The 21,527-nt window shown below is 57.3% G+C and overlaps 1 protein-coding gene across 8 annotated transcripts in view; it reads left to right on the forward strand.

Moving 5' to 3' along the window:
* The window catches only part of NDST1 (N-deacetylase and N-sulfotransferase 1), a 92,292-nt gene that overhangs the window by 34,805 nt on the left and 35,960 nt on the right, over positions 1-21,527 (forward strand). The window contains exon 1 of one of the 8 annotated variants that reach the window (XM_070076319.1): positions 4,456-4,594. The exons of 5 other annotated variants lie outside the window; for them this stretch is intronic. The gene's annotated coding sequence lies outside the window, so the exon portion shown is untranslated. Of the gene's footprint in view, positions 1-4,455; positions 4,595-10,188; positions 10,365-21,527 lie in introns of those variants that run through there. 2 more of the 8 variants (XM_051843520.2, XM_051843518.2) reach the window with 2 other exon arrangements.

A 21,527-nucleotide genomic window follows, 5' to 3' on the forward strand; every position in this document is an offset into this window, starting at 1 on the left:
TCCGGGAGTCGCCCCGTTCCACAGCCAGCGAAACAAAGGCTGAGAGGTGTTGGGGAGGTGGCTGTTGGAGGTGAGACCGTGGAGGACTAGGGAGGAGGAGTACCAGGCTCATCTTGTGTCTAACAAGGGGCAATCCACCTAAACTTAGGCCCCCCAGGGCTCCAGCTGGGGAGGGGCCCTTGGAAGGGCTCAGTGCTGCTGGGGTGGGAGCCAGGCCAGGTCTGGTCCACACGAGGCGGGCCCACTGTGGGAGACAAGGCTGAGATGGTGCGCTCGGAGAGGCCTCCCCCATCCAGATGCCAGGCCCAGCTGTGCGCCGTCTGCCCAGCAGCTAGGAGCTGTGAGTCACCCCCAGTGGGTGCACAGGCCACGGTGCATCGTGATTCATTCTGTTCTCCCAGGCCTGCAGAGATGACGAGGCCCTGAGCCCTGATCCACGCCCACACCTATTCAGGAAGAGGCTGTGGGTCTGGTCTCCGAGTTTGCAGGCAAGAGGGGCCCAGGGGAGCCCTCTCCCTCTGCCCCTCCTGCCTCTTGCGTATCCATGATCTTGATCCATGCATTCCCAGCAGCCCAGGGACCTGTGAGCCCCCGAGGTCGGGTGCAACATGTTGTGGACATTCTGTGCATCCCTTTCTTGGAGGAAGAGCCTCTGGGTTGTGTCAGGTGGCTGGAAGCCTGGGTGTCTCTGTGAAGTGCTGCAGGAGGCCTGGTTGGGTGCCCTGCAGACTTGAGAGGAGGTGGCCATGCAATATCAGGAGAGGAGCAGGGTTGTGTGGCTGTCCACTTCTGAATTGTGCACATGTTTCTTTGTCAGGACTTCAATTTCCTCGTGTGCAAAATAGCAACAGTAAGGATTTTATCTCATGGTGTTATCGGTAGACTTTCAAATAAGATAACATGTGGAAAGGAGTTAACAACACAGTGCCTGGTACAAAGAGCTCACTTGGTGCAAGTTTGCCATTTGTCATGTGATCCTGTGATCTTGGTCTCCACCCCAGCTCTGCGCTGTGTGTGTGTGGGGGGGTGCTTTCCAGGAGCTACAGGGCACGGCTGGGAGTGGGGTGGGCCTGGGAGGGCAGGCAGCTTTCTCTGCATTCTGGGACTGCCTGCCTGGCTCTCCTGGCTGTGTCCTGACCAGGGTTATGTAACAGCAGCTGGGCCTGGTCTCAATCTGCTTTGTCCTCAATTGTTTCTTCCTCTCCCCTCCCCCTGGAACTGTTGATAGCTGACTATTCCTGGGCTCTAGGATGAAATCGGACCCATGCTATTCTGCCACGGATTGATTGAGTCCGGATGGACGTCGGCTGGGTGGACGGCCCCTCCTCCTGCCACCTAGGGACGGAACAGAGTTCGTGCTTCTGTGCCTGCTTTAGGAAGAGCAACAGGGCCGGGGCTGGTGGGGGAAGGGGAGGCAGCCTTATAGGGTGGCTGGGCCCTGAGCCAGGTGGCTCCTGCCCATGGCCCCTGTGGGTACAGCGGTATGTCCCAACCTGACCCTAGGACTCTCTCCCCAGGAAAGCCCACCCTCCAGGCCCAGCACTGGCCCCTCCTCTCCCAGGAAGCCCAGCCCAGTCCTAGTTCCCCCTCTGCAGAGAAATTAGCCCCTACTGAGCTCCATGGTTTGTGCTCTGTCCCTTTTAAGAAAACAAAAGTAACAAACTGGTAGGCCACATCTGCCCCATGGGTAGATTTTGTTCCTCCCATGCCAAATATTGAGTGAGTTGCCAATGGGAGGTTCACATAGAAATCCAGACTTCTGGCAACCTTGAGCCTTCATTCTCCAGTGGCCCCTGCTGGAGATGGGCACGGGCACCGCACTTTGCCCCAGCCCGGCCAGCCCCTTAGCACACTCACATGCTCTTTCCTGTCCCCAGGGGTCTGCATTTGGAAACCTTGAGGCGTGGCCTCCTCTCTCCTACACTGGAGCGTGCTCCTGGTCTGGCTCCTCCGTGGGCTGACTCGTGTCTGTGTACCTCGAAGCACTGTACACAGCAGGAGCACCATCAGTGCCTCTGTGTGAAGGAAGGCTTGGCAGCACTGTGTCCCCGCCAGCTGGGAAGGATCCATTTGATAGAGGCCACCGGATCCGCCTGCCCTGGGCCCGCCAGTCCTGCCCTGGATAAGCACTGAGTGCTTAGCTACTGACCCAGGCAGCTTCTTAAGCTGTTGGGAAGCAGCCCCTGAACCCCTTGCCCAGCTGTTCAGCGGAACCAGGGATATCCTCGCTCTCACAGCCAGAGGGAAGGGTGGGGCTGGCGTGGCAGCCTTCAGAGGGTGTCAGGCCTGGACTCCTGTGGCCTGGGCATGGAGGGACAGCATGAGGAGGTGTGGGTTAGCTTAACTGTGTCCTGCGGGCTTCACCTCCATCTGCTTTATTCTCCTGGGGCATGATGCTCTGTCCTCATCTCCTTGGTCCAGCTGTCTGTCTAGTCAAGGTTGGTCTGAGTCTTTTAGTTGAAATCTGAGCTGTCCCTCAAGGCCAGCGAAGATGCACGGCTGATGTGGGGACAAGAACAGCCTGAGAGGCTTGCCAGAAATGCACACTCTGATTGCCTCGGTCACACGGGTCAGCCTCCCCTCCCCCAAGTGATTCAGACACAGGGAATCTGTAGACCGTGCCATGAGGACCCTGTCTTAGTACGTGGAGCTCAGGGTGAGTGGGGAGGACCCCTGGGTGGCAGTGCCGGGTGCTGTCACACACAGCCCTCTCTCTAGGCTTCTCTTGTGCCCTCTGCACCACCATGCTGGCTTCTTCTAGTCATTGTGGCTGCGAGCAGCTTGTGAGCCATCCCTGTAGAGGATGACAGAAGGGGGTCAGCAGGTGCCGGGGTCTGCACGGGGTGACGGCACCCATTTTTTGCCCTTCTGTCTAGCCACTCGCCAGGCCCAGGGGTTTCACGTTCACCCTGGGTAACAGCTCAGCAGAGGATTGCTCTGATCCTGGGGAGGAAGCAGGTACTGTACCCCTGGTGTCGGGCTCCACAGGGACGGTTGCCCCACTGTGCAGTCCTGTGGCATGCTGGCAAACAAGCCATTTATAGCTGGGTAAACTGAGGCAAATAGAAGGGAGAAACTCTCCTAGTGTCACACATGGGCTAGGCCTTCTGATTCCAGGCAAGGGCGTGCTTGCCTGCTTCCCTCTGCAGGGTCGGAGAGGTCGCCCAGCTGGGACAATTGTCTGATTGTATGCGATGGCACAGAGGCTAGGCCAGGAAGAAGGAACCGTGGCCATAGCTGTCAGGAGGCACAGAACCGGTTGGGTGTACACATGGCCCCTCCAGCGTCCTCCATCCCCTTCCTGTTCTTACACTTGCTCAGATGGGCCAGCTGCCTCCGTGCCTGCTTCCGCCTGGCACTGGGCTTCACGCTATCTTCTGAGAACAAAGCTTCCCTCTGACCATCCTCCTCTGATAGTAGGAAGAGGGCAGGCGTCGCTCTGGCCCCCATCCCCTACCCCCCTGTCACTGGGAGCACGGGGCAGCCTTTGCCAGATGCCAGCTCCTGGCATCACTAGTGGGCTGTGGGGAGCCTACACGCAGTAACCCAGTCTTAGTTCCCTCTGGCGGCCCACATGTCAGGGCCCAGACTTCTCCCCCTGTGTCCAAATGGGTGGTCAAATTCAGGAGGCAGGGCGGACATGAAGCCCTGAGCCACTTGTCCCAGGCGAGTTGGGTGATCTGGGCATGAGCCAGTCCTAGGAAAACTCTGAGGTTCAGCTGGCCCTGGCGGGGATCCTGTGCACCACCAGGTAACTGTTCAGGGCACAGACGCTGTGTCAGGATGAGCGAGCAAGTCGTCCTTGCTGGACACGTTCTTGTTAAGCATCTGCTTTGTCCTGGGCTCTTTGCTAGGCCTGGGGACATGACTGTTTTGGACTTGGGGCTGGAATTCTAGCAGTGGGATGGAATCAGCGAGGCAGCAAATACATTTCTCTATCAACTTTGAGAAGCGCCTGGAAGGAAAGCAGTCTGAGGGGGGGAGGGGGGGAAGACGGGTATTGTGACCAAGGGAACAGCACTGCCCTGTGAGGTGGGCCTGGAAGATCTCTCTGGAATGGGAACTGCACTGCAGGCAGAGGGAACAGGCACTCCAAGGTCTGAGGCAGGAGGGAGGTCCAGCCAGGAGGCTGGTGTGGGCCAGTGCAGAAAGAGCAAGCGGCAGTGGTAGGAGAGGGGCTGCAGGGCCCTGTGGCCCACAGCAGGGGCGCTGCTGCTTCCCAGGGAGCGAGGGGAAAAGCTGTTGGAAGGCTTGGGGCTGAGGATGGGCTGGTTTTGCTGCACGTTTCCAGGGAGCATCTGGGCAACTGCATGGACAAGACGGCAGAGGTAGCCAGGGTGGGTGCAGGACCGCATCCAGGAGGTGGCTGCAGCCAGCCATGGGGATGAGAAGATGGATGGCTCGGTGGTGGGAGGGGCTGGAGGAGACGCCGGGGCTTGGAGTCAGGATTTGTTTTGTGGGATGAGCTGCCGGATTTGCAGATGGATTAGATGCAAGGTGTGAGAAGACGGTGTTGACCGCCGGATTTCTGTCTCGGGGACCTAGAAGGACAGTGCCGCCACTTACTGAGACAGGAAGGCCACGGGACAAGCAGGTCTGGGGAGGGAAATTGGGATTCGGGGTCGCTGTGTTATGTTGGGGCAACCTCTGGTGGGGGCCAGGACAAATGGGGAGGCTGCTCTTGGGCCCTGGGTGCTCTTGTTCTCAGGGAGCTTCCTCTGGGGGTACAGCAGGGGCCCCCTGTAGGACCCTCCCCAGCCATGAGAGGCTGTGCAGTAAGAAAGTTTCCTGGCTCCTCTGTGCTGTTTCCTCTTTCTGCAAACCTCTTCTTGCTGCTGCCTTCCTTCTGGACAAGGAAGACAGGTCCTGAGCACTCACGCCACCATGGTGGCCCCAGGCCCCAGGCTCTCTGCCGGCGCACCTCGTGGGAGGGAGATCCTTCTGGGGCCAGGGCCATGGGGGCAGAAGTAGCCTGGCTCTGCTGACATCAGAGGGAGCCCCCTGCCTTGGCTTCCCCCCTTAAACACGGAAGTTCTGGCCCCAGGCTCTGAGGATGGAGGGAGCATTTGGGGAGTCCGGGCTTGGGTTCCGGCAGGTGCGCGTGTGGATGTTTTCTCTACTGCTTGACTGTGAGACTCTCTGAGCCGCCTCAGTTTTCTCATCTGTAGAAATGGGTGACCAGAGTACCTGCTTCTGGGTTACTCTGAGGGTTACATCTGAAACCATACAGAGAACACTCGGCAGAGGTCCTGGCATATATCGCAGCCCATTAATGGAAGCTGTGAGTCCCAGATCGCCTGCTCTTGGCCTGATGAAGGGGCTTTGCTCAGTGGGTAGGAGGAGCCAAGCGAGGTTTTTGAGCAGGAGCAAGGCCTGTGTGTGGTTTGAGGGGGCAGCTGTGAGTGTAGAGGCTTGGGCTGAGTCCTGAGCAAGTGTCCACACCCTGTCCGCCTTCCAGAGTGAGAACTGAGAGCTGACCATCACGGGCCATTTTCCCCTGCCCCAGCCAGGGGCATTCCTTGACTTGCCGGGGCAGCTGCTGCCCTGCACACAGCTTCCTCGGGGACGGGGTGGTCACTTTCAGGTCTCAGACAGGACTCGTAGTCTCTCCTAGAGTGGTGGGGCAGGGCAGGGCCTGCAGTGGCATTCCACTGGGCACTTGGGTGTGAACTCAGGGCCCGGTCTGGGTGCAGGTCGGGGGGTGCCGGCTCCCCTGGAGCCATGGAGAGGTTGACAATGGGTGGAATGTGGCTGCTCAGGCCCCACACTTCACTGGTGCCCAGGCATGCTGGCCGGGCCCTGCGCTTCTGCGGGCCTGGTTCCCAGCAGGTGAGCTGTGCCAGGACGGCCAAGGACATTCCAGCGTCCCTGGGGCTCTGGGCCAGGCTGTCACCAGGCACTGCTTGTTTTCCCAGGGTCCAAGGGTCTGTAGGGTGGGAAGGGGCTCTGGAACTGTTCTGAGGACTTTTCTGAACAGCTGGGTAAGTTGAGATCTGGAGAGAGCAAGGCACTTGACCAAGGTCTCTCAGGTCATCTTCCGCATATCTGCCGCCTCCCTCTGTTCCCATGTCCCTGGCTGCACCTCCTGGCCTGCAGCCCAGATGTCCGTAACAGCCTCCCTCTCGTGGGCTCCTCAGCAGCTTTCTCTCCGCTCCTATTATTGTAATCTTGCCACAGCCTGCCAGTCACACATGCTGTGTGGTGTGTCTGGCCCCCCGGCCCCCGCCAGTGAGTGCTGTGACAGAGACTCGGAGACAGAGCTGTGTGGCACGGAGGTTTAGGCCACAGGCTTAGAGACAGCCGACCCCAGTGTGAGTGCCAGCTCTGTCTCCGCCTGGTGGGGCCACCTGTCTCCAGTTTCCCCAGCCTGCCTGTCTCCATCTGTCCAGCCAAACCTGGAGCAGCAGTTCACATGAAGTGCTCAGAAATCCTCATTGTTGTGGCCACGGCTCATCCACGCTGGCCGATCTGCGCAGCCAAGGCTGTGGAGGAGCAGACCCAGTCCTGGGCGGGGAGGCAGACGGGGCCCAAACACTGCCTCCCTGTGTGCTTTGTGGGGAGTCACTCATCCTCCGGGAACCCTGCTGTGCTTATATAGATTTGTCCTGTGACATCGAGGCAATGCCTGTGAAAAAGCTTTGCATCTGGGTGGTGGCTTCAGGAAGGCACGGTGGTGACTGTGGTGCGCCCATGGCGACGAGGACCTGTGACCACCGCAGCATACGGACGACAGGTGGCGGGATGGTCTGCAGGACGCCTGGCACCCACAGGATTCCTCAGTCCCGCCAGCCCGCTCCTGGCTGCTCCCCAGCCTGCCTGGCACATTAGCTCCCGCAGTATCTACTGGAAAACGTAGGCGGTGCAGAGATCCCCTGTGGGTTTGGGTGATTGTGTCTGATGCCGTGGAATGTGGGGATGAAGAGTCAGACAGGTGCTGAGCTCTTCCCAGCTGGGAGCTTGAGCTACTTGCTTGAACTCTGTGAGCCTCAGTTCCTCATTTGCAAAATGAGGCCAAGCTTCAGGCAAAGAGCCCAGCACGTGGTGGTGTAAGGCGGTCACACAGTACGCTTCCTCCCTGGCGCTTGGGGCCTGGTGGGTGGACTAGTGGCAGAGAGCTGCGGCCGTTGCGCCCACTTCCAGGGTTGCTGTGGAGGTCAGTTACGCTTTGCAGAACCACCCAGCTGGGAGTTAGGAGGGTCACAGAATCCCTCTGTGTGATCCCATTTTACAGGTAAACAAAGCAAGGCACAGAAGGCAGGATACTTGGCTCAGTACAAGCTGGGCCTGTGGTGAGGCTGCTCTCAGGTACCCCTGCACTTGCTCAGCCCCGAGAGCAGCTGTGCTCTGGCCCTCACTGTCCTCACCCCAGCTTTGCCCAGGGCACCTGCGGGGCACCTCCTAGTCTCACGGAGGCCCTGTGGGTGAAGTTGGTCACTGGGCTTTTATTCTGTGCCTTCTTACTCTCTGCCTGTGTTGTTGTTCTTCTTCTTCTTCATTTTTTAAAGATTTATTTGTTTTTATTTATTCGCAAGGGAGAGTTACAGAGAGAGAGAGGGAGAGACAGATCTTCCATCTGTCGGTTCACTCCCCAAATGGTCACAATAGTTGGGACTGGCCCAGGCTGAAGCCAGGAGCCAGGAGCTTCATCTGGGTCTCTCATGTGGGCAGGGGCCCCAGAACTTGGGCCATCCTCCATTGCTTTCCCAGGTGCATTAGCAGGGAGCTGGATCAGAAGTGAAGCAGCTGGGACTTGAGCCTGTGCTCAGATGGGATGCCAGCAGCCCAGGCTGTGGCTTAACCTGCTATACCCCGCTGCAGACCCCGCTGCCTGGGTTCTAGGGAAGGTGCTCACCCCCCACCCCCGCGCTGCCAGCTGCACCTCTGTGTCAGCGTGTTAGCAGCAGGTTCCTGTTGTGACAAGCTGCAGCAAGTCTGGAAGAACAGGCTGCTTTCATGCAGGCCCTCGGTGAAGCGCCCTTGGTCTCAGCAGGTCTCAGGTTGGGCCCACCAGGCCCCTGGGAGATTAGGGGCTTCTGCCGTTCCAAAGTGTTCCCTTCCCATGGCGTCTGCAGGCCCCTTGGCTTCCCTCCGCTCTGTGCATGGGGCCTGGTGACTTGCCAGTTTCCCCAGGGCTTTGTCCGCTCTGAGAGCCAGCTGGTCTCGGTGTTGTTGGCGTCAGGGTTCCCACTGCCATTGGCCGGCCTGCCTTGAGGGCCTCAGGTGACTTCTAAAGAGGTGGCCAAGGCTGCTAATCCCTGAAAGGGATTCCTAGGGTTTAGCCGCTGGTGGGACCTTAGGCCTACTTCGTGCTGAGACACGAGGGACCTGGTAAGGCAGCATCGATTCTGCAACTGGGCCCCATGTAGACAAACCCATCGTCCTTTTTTTTTTTTTTTTTTTTTTTTTTTTTTTTAATTATTGCCACTCTCGGGCTTTGTCATGAGCAGGTTGCCTTGGCAAACACTGTTTCTAGAGGACACTTGTAAATGTTTGCTGTCAGGGAGCAAACCCAGGCCGGCCTGACCTTCTCTAGCTCCCTGTGTGGCCCTGACTGAGCTTCCCACCTTCTCCGGGCCTCCCCTGGGGAAGGCCCCTTTCAGCTCTGGCCTTTCCAGTCTGGCGAGGACTCTAGCACCCTCCACACCCCGGTCAGCCACCTTCCTTCCTCCCCTGCAGGCTGGGGCCGTGGGAAGGGTCCGACAGCTGTGCTGGGCTGGGGGCAGCTGCCAAAAGCCCAAATCCCAGGTGCCTTGATGCTTTGCTGGTCCCCGTGGGGGGTCACCCTTTCCTTTTTTTTTTTTTTTTTTTTTTTTTGACAGAGTGGACAGTGAGAGAGAGAGACAGAGAGAAAGGTCTTCCTTTGCCGTTGGTTCACCCTCCAATGGCCGCTGCGGCCGGCGCGCCGCGCTGATCTGATGGCAGGAGCCAGGAGCCAGGTGCTTTTCCTGGTCTCCCATGGGGTGCAGGGCCCAAGCACTTGGGCCATCCTCCACGGCACTCCCTGGCCACAGCAGAGGGCTGGCCTGGAAGAGGGGCAACCAGGACAGAATCCGGCGCCCCGACCTGGACTAGAACCCGGTGTGCTGGCGCCGCTAGGCGGAGGATTAGCCTAGTGAGCCGCGGCGCCGGCCTCCTTTCCTCTTTTTTTCAGGACAGGTGGGGAGGCTGAGGCACCCAGTTTCCTTCCCACTCCTGGCTGCCAGCTAGCTAGCTAGCTAGCTAGCTAGTTTTCTTTCTTTCTTTCTATTTTCTTTCTTTCTCTCTCTCTCTCTCTCTCTCTCTCTTTCTTTCATTTATTTATTTATTGACAGGCAGAGTGGACAGTGAGAGAGAGACAGAGAGAAAGGTCTTCCTTTGCCATTGGTTCACCCTCCAATGGCCGCCGCGGCTGGTGCGCTGCGGCCGGCGCACCGCGCTGATCCGATGGCAGGAGCCAGGTGCTTATCCTGGTTTCCCATGGGGTGCAGGGCCCCAAGTACTTGGGCCGTCCTCCACTGCACTCCCTGGCCACAGCAGAGAGCTGGCCTGGAAGAGGGGCAACCGGGACAGAATCCGGCGCCCCGACCAGGACTAGAACCCAGTGTGCTGGCGCCGCAAGGCGGAGGATTAGCCTAGTGAGCTGCGGCACTGGCCGATTCTTTCTTTCTTTCTTTCTAAGACTTTATTTGAGGCAGAGTTACAGACAGACAGGGAGAGACAGGAGAGAGGTCTTCCATCCCCTGGTTCACTCCTCAATTGGCCGCAATGGCGGGAGCTGTGCCGATCTGAAGCCAGGAGCCAGGATCTTCTGGGTCTCTCGCACGGGTGCAGGGGCCCAAGCACTTGGGTCATCTACTGCTTTCCCAGGCCATAGCAGAGAGTTGGATCTGAAGAGAAGCAGCTGGGGCACAAACTGGCGCCCGCCCATATGGGAAGCCAGCGCCGCAGGCGAAGGCTTAACCTACCATGCCACTGCACTGGGGCCTCCCCGGCCCCCTCCTTCACTGTGCCAGCTTTCTTAGGTCAGAACGCCATCAGCATGAGGGTCAGCGCTGTGCTCTCTCCGCTGCCGAGGAGGGTACCTCCACTTGGCGTCTCTACATGCTGTGGGGATCCCTGGGCACAGGGCGCGGGGCAGAGGAGGAAGCAGGTGTCCTCTCTCTGGCCGAGGAGGTGGGGGCCGGTGGGGATGGGGGGAGCCCTGAGGTTTCCGGGAATGTGGTTGGTGGCTCAGGGTGCCCTAGGGCCACCTCCCTCCCCTCCCCTTCCTTTCCTCCCTCCAGGGAGGGGACTGGGCCGACAGTAATGCCATTTGTGCTGGCTCTGGGATTAGATGCAGCCCTGGTAAGTGAGGAGGAGCTGAGCCGCTGCTGCCTGGAACCCTGGTGGGTCTTGTCGTTCTCTCCCTGGCTGCCCCATTGTTCTTGGCCTCTCGCACCCGCCCTGCACCCACCTGCCCGCACTGTCTGATTGCCTGCTCTAGCCGGGTGTGGTGGCTGTGTGCAGTGTGTGTGTGTTTCTACCCATGCCGGAGGGCCTGGGGGCACAGGCTGGCTCCTGAGCCTGGTGCTGGTCCTGTGCTACTCAGGATCAGAGGCAGGTTCCACCAGGGACCCCTCACCTGGGGCTGCTCCAGGGAGATTGCTCAGGCCTGACCTGGTAGATTCCTCATGGCAGAGAAGGAGGAAGAGGCTGGGGATGGGACGGAAGGGCCGGTTATTCTTGTGGCTTCTGCAGACACCTGGGCCAGTCCATGCATCCACCTGCAGCTAGCAGGCCCGAGTTAAAGATTTACTCAGGGCCATGGGGGACGCTAGATTGGTGAGGTCCCAGGGGGCACAGATTTGCATTTGTGGCTTCAGTCCTGCCTAGTCTGCAAGAGCCATGGCTTGTCAAAACCACAGGGCCCCTAGCAAGGTTTCTTGTTCTTGGCTTTTGGTGGGAGCTGGTCACAACCACCCTGAGTCTATGTGTGTGGAGAGTCTGCTAATGACAGTCTTTGGAGTCCCAGAGGGGCTGTGATCCCCAGAAGGTCACAGACTTCTGCTCTGCTCCTTGCCCCTGCAGCTGTGCAGCCCCTCCCTCTCCCTGACAGCACTTGGTCCTCAGCTCCTGACCACACGATGCTCGCTGCCCTCTGCCCCCTGAGTGCTGAGAGACTGGGGAGGGACTGGAATGCTCGTGTGGGTTCTAGGCCCTCCTGGATTTGACTCCTGCACCCATGACACAGAGACCCCGGGCTGCGCCTGCTTTTTGGCACCTCTCATGGCTGTCTAGTGCCATGAGAGGAGCTGGGCTTGTAGACAGGCTGATGGGGAGAAGCTCAGGGCATGGCAGCACGTGACACTGTTTTTGCTTTATTGGGAATAAATGACAAGGGAGTGACATCATGATGGGGACGTGCTCGGTATGGTCCTGGCAGGTAGCAAGGTTGTGAGCACGCTGGGCACCCGTGTCCTTGGCATTCTCCTGCCAGCTGGGAGCTCCTGCTTCCCACCTTCCTGCTGCTTTACATGAGCACGAGCTCTGCCTGTGTGTATGGAGCCCCTGGGGGAGGGTGGTGAGGACCATCTGGCTGAGGGCCTACCTTCCTGGTGGCCCAGGGTATGGTGCGGGCTTTTCCAGGAGGGTGGAGCTCACTGCTGCAAAAGCAGCTGGGGTGGCAGCCATGGCATCGGTCAGTGGCAGGAGCCCCTCTTGCAGGCTGCAGAGCTGGCTCAGGAATGGTATGGAGTGTGCCAGCAGCAGGGCTGTGAATACTTAGGAGGAGGTGCTCCAGGGGCCCTGGGATGGGCTGGCCCACCTCCACCTCTGCACAGCTGTGTGACTTGAGGTCCTTTACTTCCCTCTCTGAGCTCGGTTTCTGTGTCTACAACGTGCACATAGCATGACCCCTCTCAGGGCATGAAGACTGGGTTTGGGGAAGCAGGCAGAGCTCTTGGTTTAGCCTGGAGAAGTAGCAGTGTAGACTGCTGTCACCGCGGGAGCTTGGGATATTTGCGAGGAAACTGTGTTCAGTTTCTCCTAGTGTCTGAGATCCAGACCTCAGGAAAACAGGTTGGGATGGACTTGGCTGTCAGAGGAAGATTTAGGGGCTGGACAGAGAGAAAGCCCTGTTTGAGGAAGCTTCTCGGGCCAGTGAACAGCATGTCCTGTGCCGGGGCGCGAGGGCAGCTGGTCCTGGCTGGCCTCGTTACACAGCCCGCTGTCCCTGGGCTGACCGGTCTGTTTGCTCGGCAAACTCTTTCTTCAGAGCCTGGTACAAAGGTGAGCGCCGCACGCAGGCCCTGCTGGGAGAAAGACAGGTGCTGCATGAGGTGGGTGCGAGCTCCTGAGGTTCTCCGTCGTGTTTTCCCTGCCGGAGGGCCCAGAACAGATGCCCCGTGACCCAGCCCTTTCCGCCTCGCTTGCTTGTGACTGATGGATGATCCGTGAGGCTGCTTCCGAGAGGGGTCATTAGGGGCGGCCTGGGAATCAAAACGCACACATAAAATGGTGAACACGAGAACAGCCGGGACAGAGACTGAGGCGCGTGGTGCACGTGGTGGGGCCCAGCCTGTGAGGCTGGGAGCAGGGACCCCAGGCCTCGTGGCTGCCTTCCCGTTCACCCGGTCATCCGTTCTCCGGGCTGGGGCAGCCCTCGCTGGCCTCAGCTCCCCATGTGTGAAGTGAGGGGACTGGAGGTCATGGCGCTGTTGTACGGGCTAAAGAGCAGCGTGGAACAGACATATGGTATCTCATAAATGGAAGTTAATGTTATTGCACATAGCTCACAGATTCCTCATAGCAGATCCAAAAAGGGGAAGGAAATTGGTAAGGGCACATCACTTATTCCCCAAAAGCACACACTTTTTGTTTTGTTTTGTTTTTAATTTGAGGGGCAGAGCAATACGGAACTCTTGTCTGTTGGTTTACTCCCCAAATGCCCACAATAGCCAGGACTGGGCTGGGCTGGAGCTGGGAGTAGGGAACTCCATCGAGGTGTCCCATCTAAGTAGTGGGAGCCCAGTCGCCTGGATGCCTCCCAGAATCTGCATTAGCAGGAGACTGGAGTCAGGGGCAAGAGCCAGGTGTCAAACCCAGGCGCTCTAATGTGGGACTCAGGCCCCTCAGTGGGTAACTTAACCACTAGGCTAGATACCTGCCCCCGCACGTGAGGCGGGAAGTGCCCCTGCCCTGACAACTCCAGGTGAAGTTGCTGCGAGGGCCGAGGGCCGGGCCCGGGCCGCAGGCGCTCGGCGTCACGCTGTGCGCTGTGGGATGCAGAGCAGGAGAGCTCAGCCAGGAGTTTTGAAATTCACAGCAGGCAGATGCAACTCCTGTCCCAAGCTGGCCTTGAAGTAGGATGAACAGGGTTTTAATAGACAAGGAACTGGGTCAAGGTAGGTGGGAGTGGGGCGGGCCTGGCCAGTACAGTACAAGGGGGTATTTCCCTTCTCTCTGGGCCTTCATGTCCCATGTGCTGTCTGTGCCTGTGTGACTCAGAGCCAGTGCCCTGACAGTCCCCTGGCGCTAGGGTGACTGACAGGTGGTGGCTTGGCCCCTGGCCAGGCAGCACTGTGGGGGTGGTGGGGGGTGGGGTGAGTGAGCAGCAGATTCCAGCAGAGGAAGGGATTTGCTTCTGTCTCGGCCTCCCAGGGGCATAATTGGGCTGGAGAAGCTCCCGCACAGCTGGGAAGCAAATGTGGAGGATTTTCTTTGCTGAGCTGGTGCAGTGGGTGGGGCAGGCTGCAGCAGGGTGGCTGGTGGAGCTGGGCAGCTGTGGGGTGTGGCGGGGTGGTGGGTGGTGGTGTGACTGTGCCGGGGGTGTGGCAGGGCTGGGAGGGGCAGGGTCAGCTGTAGGGAGTGGCCCTGGGTGCATGTGGGGCCACCAGTACCTGGCCTGCTGCCACCATTCCCTTTCCCTGCCAGGTCTCTGCCTGAGCCCTAGTACCCATTCATTTACTTTTGAGGCTGCCTCTGGGGCCCTGGCTGCCCTAATCTCTTCTCAGTGCCCCTGATCGGTCGCATTGTACATGTAGCCTGGATGCCTATGATGACACCTTGTTTTTGTTTTTAAAATATTTATCTATTTATTTGAAAGGCAGAATGACAGGAAGAGGCACACACATAAACACGCCCACACACACACAGAGAAAATGCGCTAGCACACATTTCCATCCACTGGTTCACTCCCCAAATGGCCACAGTGGCCAGGGATAGGACAAGTAGAAGCCAGGAACCTGGAACTCCCGTCTGGGTCTCCTATGTAGGTGCCGGGAGCCCAAGTGCTTGGGCCATCTTCTGCTGCTTTCCCAGGTACAGGTAACTGGTTGGAAAGTGGAGCAGCCAGGACTCCAAACTGGTACTCCTATGGGATGCCGGCACTGCAGGGGGCAGCTTAGCCTGCTGCACCACAGGGCTAGCCATGGTGATACCATTTGAGCATGTTAGTACTGTCAATTCCTTCTAATTTCTTTTTAAAGACTTATTTTATTTATTTGAAAGAGTTACAGAGAGAGGTGGAGACAGAGAGGTCTTCCATCCGCTGGTTCACTCCCCAGATGGCCACAATGGCCGGAGCTGCGCCAATCCGAAGCCAGGAGCTACCTCCGGGTCTCCCATGTGAGTGCAAGGGCCCAAGAACTTGGGCCATCTTCCACTGCTTCCCCAGGCACATTAGCAGGGAGCTTGATAGTGGAGTGGCCAGGACTTGAACCAGTGCCCATATGGGATGCCAGTGCGGCAGGCCCAGGCTTTAACCTACTGCATCGCAGCACCGGCCCTGGGGCATTCTTCTTAAGCCTGTTTCTACATCTGTTCAGTTAGTAATCACTTTATTAGCCTGTGTGTCCGTGTGCCAGACACTGGGTGCAGTGTTTGACCTGCATCCTCTCTTTGTCTTAGTGACTGACCTGTGAGATAGATAAGTAGTAGAAACCCTATTTTATATTTGGGGAGACTGAGGCTCAGAAGAATTGAGAGATTTGCTCAAAGGATACAAGGGTAGTCAATAGTGCAGCCTAGGTTTGTGCCCAGGCAGGCTGGCTGCAGTCTGAGCCTTCCGCTGTGACGCTGGCAGCCATCGCATGCTGTCTCCCGGACTGTTGGGATGCAGTCAGAGGAGGCACACAGTAGGCGCTCAGTGCATGTGCGTGTGCACTAAGTTATTGGGCATGCTTTACCATGAAAAGAACAGCCAGCCAGTCTCTATGCCTGCTCTCGGGGAGCTCTTGGTCTTACTCCTGGAGCCTGCCCTTCATTCATCCAGGATCCCAGCTAGACCCCCTCTGCTGGTCCCGATCTCTGGACACCTTGCTCTGTAGAATGGGCCTCGTGCCTCTGCACCCCTTCTACTCTGGGTCCTGGGAGGGCTGTGGGGACCAGAGCACTTTCTGGGGGGAGGTGGGATAGGGAGTGACTTTCAACTCTACAGCATTGGCCACGGTCACTGTGGTATTTCCCGAAAGTGCAGCGTTGCCATGGTGTCTCCATGACGACCAGAGCATCTCATTCATTATCCCCAGCACCTTGGCAGGGAAAGCTGGAGCTAGGGCTGGAGGAGCACAGAGGGAGCCTGCTGAGAGCTGGAGGCCTCGGTGGCTGAAGTCCCCTCCAGGCTCACCCACTGCCCCCAGCCAGGGTTCCCCCTTGCTGGCTCTGAACCTCTCCCTCTTGTGGGGTCTGGGTTCAAATTTCAACTCTACCGTGGACTGGCTGTGTGCTTTTGGGAAAATGATTTAACCTCTCTCAGCCTCACTTCCCTCAACTCTGTAACTGTGGAGAGTGACAGTATTATTGTTAGGATTAAATGCAGTAGGACGTGAAAAGTGCTCACCACAGTGCTGGGCTCACGGTGAGCGCACAGTGTGGAAATAGGACCAGTGACGATCATACTGATGTTGTTGTTGCTATCATTTGTATTCTAGAAAGCCCTGGGTTTCCTGGAGGAATGAGAGACCAAATGCAAAGTCAGGAAGGAAATCTGATTCAAGACTGAGTGCTTTCCACGTGACTGTGGTGAGCCTCGTCACCTTGAAACCTTCGTATTCCTCATCTGTAACTTGGGGATTAGGACAGCTGCTCGTTCATTCATATTCCGAGTTCCCAAACAGGACCTGTCTTTGCGGCAAGTGGAGCCTCTTCTATGAATCAGACTTGGTGCTGGCCTTTGAGTGGCACCCTGTTTGGAGGAAGAGAAGAAAGGAAAGTGTTATTTATCAAAGGCTTCGGTGTGCCAGATTTTGGGCAGGGCCTGTCCACGTAGAGGGCAGTAAGTCCTCATCCTGCCCCGAGGATCTGCAGGCTGCAAGAGGCAGAGCCATAGTTGGAGAGGTTCGGGCTTACTCTGCACAGGCCACAGGCTCAGGTGCATGCCGGGGCTGGGCAGGAGGCTAAGCGAGAGAAGGAGGCTGACTGTGAGACTGCAGAGGCAGTGTCTGCACATCTGAGATGGGCACTGCAGGGTGGTGGCCCACAGGCATGTGTGCCCGTGTCACTCGAGAGACATGCCCTCCATAAAGAGAAGTGAGAGGTTCTGTGGAATCTCCTGAGTTAAAGCTGTTGGAGGCCAGTGTTGTGACACAGCAGGTTAAGTCGCCGCCTGCAATGCCAGCATCCCATATGAGCACCAGTTTGAGTCCTGGCTGTTCTACTTCCTGTCCAGCTCTCTGCTAATGCACCTGAGAAAGCAGGAGCAGGTGGCCCCAGTGCTTGGCTTCCTGCCACCCACACAGGAAACCCAGATGGAGTTCTAGCATCCTGGTTTCGGCCTGGCCCAGCCCAGCCATGGCCATTGCAGCCATTAGGGGAGTGAATCAGCAGATGGAAGATGTCTCTCTCTCTCTGTAACTCTACCTTTCAAATACATAAATCTAAAAAATACATTGAGGCTGGTGCCGCGGCTCAATAGGCTAATCCTCCGCCTGCGGCGCCGGTACACCGGATTCTAGTCCCGGTCGGGGCGCTGGATTCTGTCCCAGTTGCCCCTCTTCCAGTCCAGCTCTCTGCTGTGGCCTGGGAGTGTAGTGGAGGATGGCCCAAGTCCTTGGGCCCTGCACCGCATGGGAGACCAGGAGGAAGCACGTGGCTCCTGGCTTCGGATCAGCGCGGTACGCCGGCCTCAGCACACCGGCTGTGGCGGCCATTGGAGGGTGAACCAACGGCAAAGGAAGACCTTTCTCTCTGTCTCTCTCTCTCACTGTCCACTCTGCCTGTCAAAAAATAAATAAATAAATAAATAAATCTAAAAAATAGATTGATAACTAGGGGCTGGCATTTGGTGCAGCAGTTAAACTGCTTCTTGGGATGCCCACATCCCACATCAGAGTGTCTGGGTTTCAGTCTTGGCTCTGCTCCTGGTTTCCAGCTTCCTTCTGTTGTGTACCCTGGGAGGCAGCAGGTGAAGGTGATGGCTGCAGAAGTTGGGTCCCTGTCACACACATGGGAGACCTTGTATGAGTTCCCAACTCCTGGCTTCAGCATGGCCCAGCCTGAACTGTTATGGGCTTTTCTGGGGGGTGAGCCAGCAGATGGAGGATCTCTCTGGCTTTCAAATAAATAGCAATAAATAAATAAAAAAAGGCTTTTTTAGGTCAATAATCAATTCCAAATTACAGAAAAATGCTCTGCAGACAAAGGACCTCCACGTTTGTACTCTGTTTTGGCCCGAGGGTCCTGGTTTTCAGCCTCTGCTCTGTGGAGTGGGGATGGAGAGGGCTGGTGGCTGGAGATGACATCAGAGAGGTGGTGGCCTTGGAACTGGGATCTTAAAGGATGAGTAAGTGTCCTGTGGCGGGGGTGGGCAGGCATTCCAGGCAGTGAGAACTTCATAGCAGAGGCCGGGACGCTTGACTATCATCGATGTCTGGGCGAAGCTACGGTTGAGGGACAGCAGCTGGCAGTGTCAGCAAGGCCCAAGGTGGTGGTGGGGGGAGCACTGGGGCCCCTGCCCCAGTTGTCCTTGAGGCCTTAGTGGCTTGAGGGGGATTAGAGGCCCTCCCTCCACCCCCCCAACCTCCCCCACCCCCTTCTTTGCCCCTTGAGCCATACAGGCTCTGGAATGCAGGCAGCAGGGAGCGCCTTGAATGGCTGGTGGTGGGCCTCTGGGTGGGTGGCAGAGGGGCCCAGGCGGCCCCTGCTAGCAAGCTGGGTGGTCAGTGCTTTGTTAACAAAATAGCTGGGTCTCCCCTTGCCCCAGGGTAGCTTGTGGCCTTTTCTGGGACAAGGGGCGACTTTGCCTGCTCTCTGCCGTGGGTTCTACTGCAGGCTTGTCCTAGCTCCTGGGGGAGACTGTGGTCTCCAAAGAAGGCAGTGTGGTGAGAAGGGGACACAGCCTGGGTCTCCCCATGAGAGAGCAGCCTTCCGCAGCCCACATGTCCTGCAGAGTGACCGTGCTCACCCCAGCTTGACCCTGAGGCCTGCCAGAGAGATGAGTTTGGAGCTTCCTGGGCTGGGGTGTCACCACACCCAGAGTGTGGGAAAGAAACAGCAGCTGCCAGCTCTTCAGTGCTGTGGGCCTGGCCTGGCGCTGAGCATTTTCTCTCCATTCATTTTCGCAGCCATGGGAAATGGGCAAAATGTCCCTATTTGACAGGTGAGGAAACTGAGGCACCGAGCAGTTAAATAACTTGGCCGAAGCTTACCCAGCTGCATGTGGTACTTGGCTTTGCACTGAAGTCTGCAGGTGTTGCCAGTAGGGACCATCAATGTAGCATTTTCAGTGTGTGGGTGGTCCTGGGGGAAGCAGGATCTGAACTAGGAATTGTTAAATTTTCCAGCATATGTGCATATATATATACATGTATGTAAATGTTTATTTTTTTTATAGCAGTGTTAGGGTCAGAGCCAAATTGAGAGAAAGGCTCAGAGATTTCCCATCTGCCGCTGCCCTGACCATCGTGCCCCCACCAGAGAGGTCCATTTGTTCCAGTCAGGAGCCCAGCCTGAGCTGTCAGGCTCATCCAGCCTCCAAAGCTCGTGGGAGGGCCTGCTCCGAGCTTGCGCACCCTGTGAGTTAGGATGACCCTACGGCGATGTGTGTCCAGCACTGTAGCTCCACACAGGGGCTTCCCTGCCCGGAATGTCCCCTGGGCTCTGCCTCTCCCTCCCTCAGCCTCTGGCACCCAAGTGCATTTTTTTGTGCATTTTTTCTGTGTCTGAGAAATCTTGTCAGATTCCCACTCGGTCTGTGACCCCCAGATGCCTGAGAGGCTGTGGGCCGCATCGCTAGTGTGCTGAAAGGCTGGGCGTGTGATGGACGGCACTCAGGCCTGCCAGAGGCTGCCGCCGGAAACCCTCCGGGCATCCTTACTTCCCACCCACTGTGCTTCTGTCCTGGCCCTGGGCCCAGGGGTGGGACTTGGCTTTGGCTGCAGGCAGTTCCTATCACCCAGGACACAGACACCTGCCCCTTCCAGCCCTGTCTCCCAGCTGTGATGGGTGCCATTCCCTCTTCCACGCCTGGCTAGCCTCTTGTTCTGGTTGGTTTAAGTGCCACTTCCTCCAGGAAGCCTTCCCCCGTTTCTGTCCCTTCAGAGGAGTTTAATGCCCTGTGCTCTCCTCTTTACCCTTGTTTTCCCCTACTGCCTCACTCACCCCAGCACCGCAGGGCCTGTTTTCTTGGCTGTCTCTGCTCCCAAAGTGGGGCCTGAAATGCAGACTAGCAGAGGGGGACCAGCCCCAGAGATCATTCTGGCCCCAGCCTTCTCTATCAGGCAGGAAGCCCAGAAAGGGACAGGGTGTGCTCAGGGTCACACAGCATATCATGGCAGAGCTGGAGCCAGAACTGCTGTCTCAGTTGTCTCTCCATTTCACAACAAAAAGCGGAAAACAAACGTCACCCAGAGATAATCACTATAAACATTCTTGTTTGTATTTAGCATCCGTTTCCAGCCTGTGCATAAAACCATTTAACAAAAACACGGTCATACATACACACTGTTGCCCAAGTGCGCTCTGGTTTAGCAGTGTAGGTGGTGGCTGTCAGCAGACGGCCCCCTCCGACCTGTGGTGATGGCCACCTTGGACTCCAGCAGCTGCTCACCTTGTGACTGCTGTTTTTCTTTCTTTTATTTTTTTTTAATAATTATTTATTTGAAAGGCAGAGTTACAGAGAGAGAGAGATCTTCATCTGCTGGTTCATGCCCCAGATGGCCACAATGGCCAGGGCTGAACCAGGCCAAAGCTAGGAGCCAAGAGCTTCTTCCAGGTCTCCCATGTGGGTGGACACTTGGGCCGTCTTCTGCTGCTTTTCTCAGGCCATCAGCAGAGAGCTGGATTGGAAGTGTGGTAGCTGGGATCAAACTGACACCCATATGGCTTGCTGGCATCGCAGGCAGCAGCTTTACCCACTGTGCCACAGCGCTGGGCCCTCGCGTTATGACTTCTAAAGACAATCCCTTCTTGTTAGGCTCTTGTGTTATAAACAGCACTGGGGTTTGTGTGCTGGTGGGGAAGTCTTCGCGAGCTTCTGTGATTCCTCCCTCTAGGATGAGTTCCTGGAAGTGCGGTGAGTTGATCTGCGGCTGCTGCCCCGGTGCTGAGCTTGCTGTGTCGTCTTGGGGCCAGGAGGGCTTTTCCAGGTCCGCACCCGCGGCTGCACCTGTGGCTACTGCCCCAGCTAGGCTCTCACACCTGGCCTTCCTAACTTTCACCAGCGGTGGGTGATAGAAAGTCTCACACACACTGTGGCTTCGCCTTGTGTTTAAGGGTGCCTGGAGGGCTGCGTCTGAGGTGAGAGAATGGAGGCCTCGAGTCCCAGAGAGACAGGTGCAGGTGGCCAGGCCTGGGAGGTGGGGCTTCAAGCCAAGGAGTAGGCTGGAACTCAGTGTTCCAGCCACTGTGTGGACAGAGGGCGCAGTGCCAGGGAAGCCCTCCTGCTGATCCCTTGTCAAGCTTGGGACCCTTCGGCAGGGCTTGGACACTTGCTGCCTTGTGCACCTGCTAACACAAGCCCTGAAGGTCAGAGTTCCCTGGTCATGTCGGAGCAAATACAGACAACTGCCGTTTCTGTGTGTGTTTAATTTTTATTTGGTAAGATTTATTTATATTTATTTGAAAGGCAGAATGAGAGAGAGAGAGAGAGAGAGAGAGACGCTCCACTTGCTGGTTCATTCCCCTAAATGGGCCAAGCCAAAGCCAAGAACTAGGAACTCCATCTGGGTCTCCCACATGAGTGACAGAGGCCCAAGCACTTGGCTCAGCTTCATCTGCTTTCCCAGGCCCATTAGCAGAGAACCGGATCAGAAGGAGACCTGGGATGCCAGTGCCACAGTAGGTGGCTAATTCACCGCACCACCATGCTGCTGAGCCATTCTCAAAGGCATGGATACCTCACAACCCGGGGTTTGACTTGGGGCCTGGTAGCTTCTGCCAGAGATTCCATCTTGCCACCTGCCATGTGGGCTGCTGGCTCATTAGAGTTAGGGATGAGTGGGTGAGTGAGGGGAGACAGCGAGGACGTGGTACCTGGTTGTGGTCAGAATCTGCCTCTTGTTCCCAGGACTTGCAACTATTTCTTGTCTCACTTGGTCCTTCCTGCTTCTGAGTTTTACTTGGCTTGGTCTTCG

The sequence above is a fragment of the Oryctolagus cuniculus genome, chromosome 6, assembly GCF_964237555.1.
Source record: "Oryctolagus cuniculus chromosome 6, mOryCun1.1, whole genome shotgun sequence".
NCBI lineage: Eukaryota > Metazoa > Chordata > Mammalia > Lagomorpha > Leporidae > Oryctolagus > Oryctolagus cuniculus.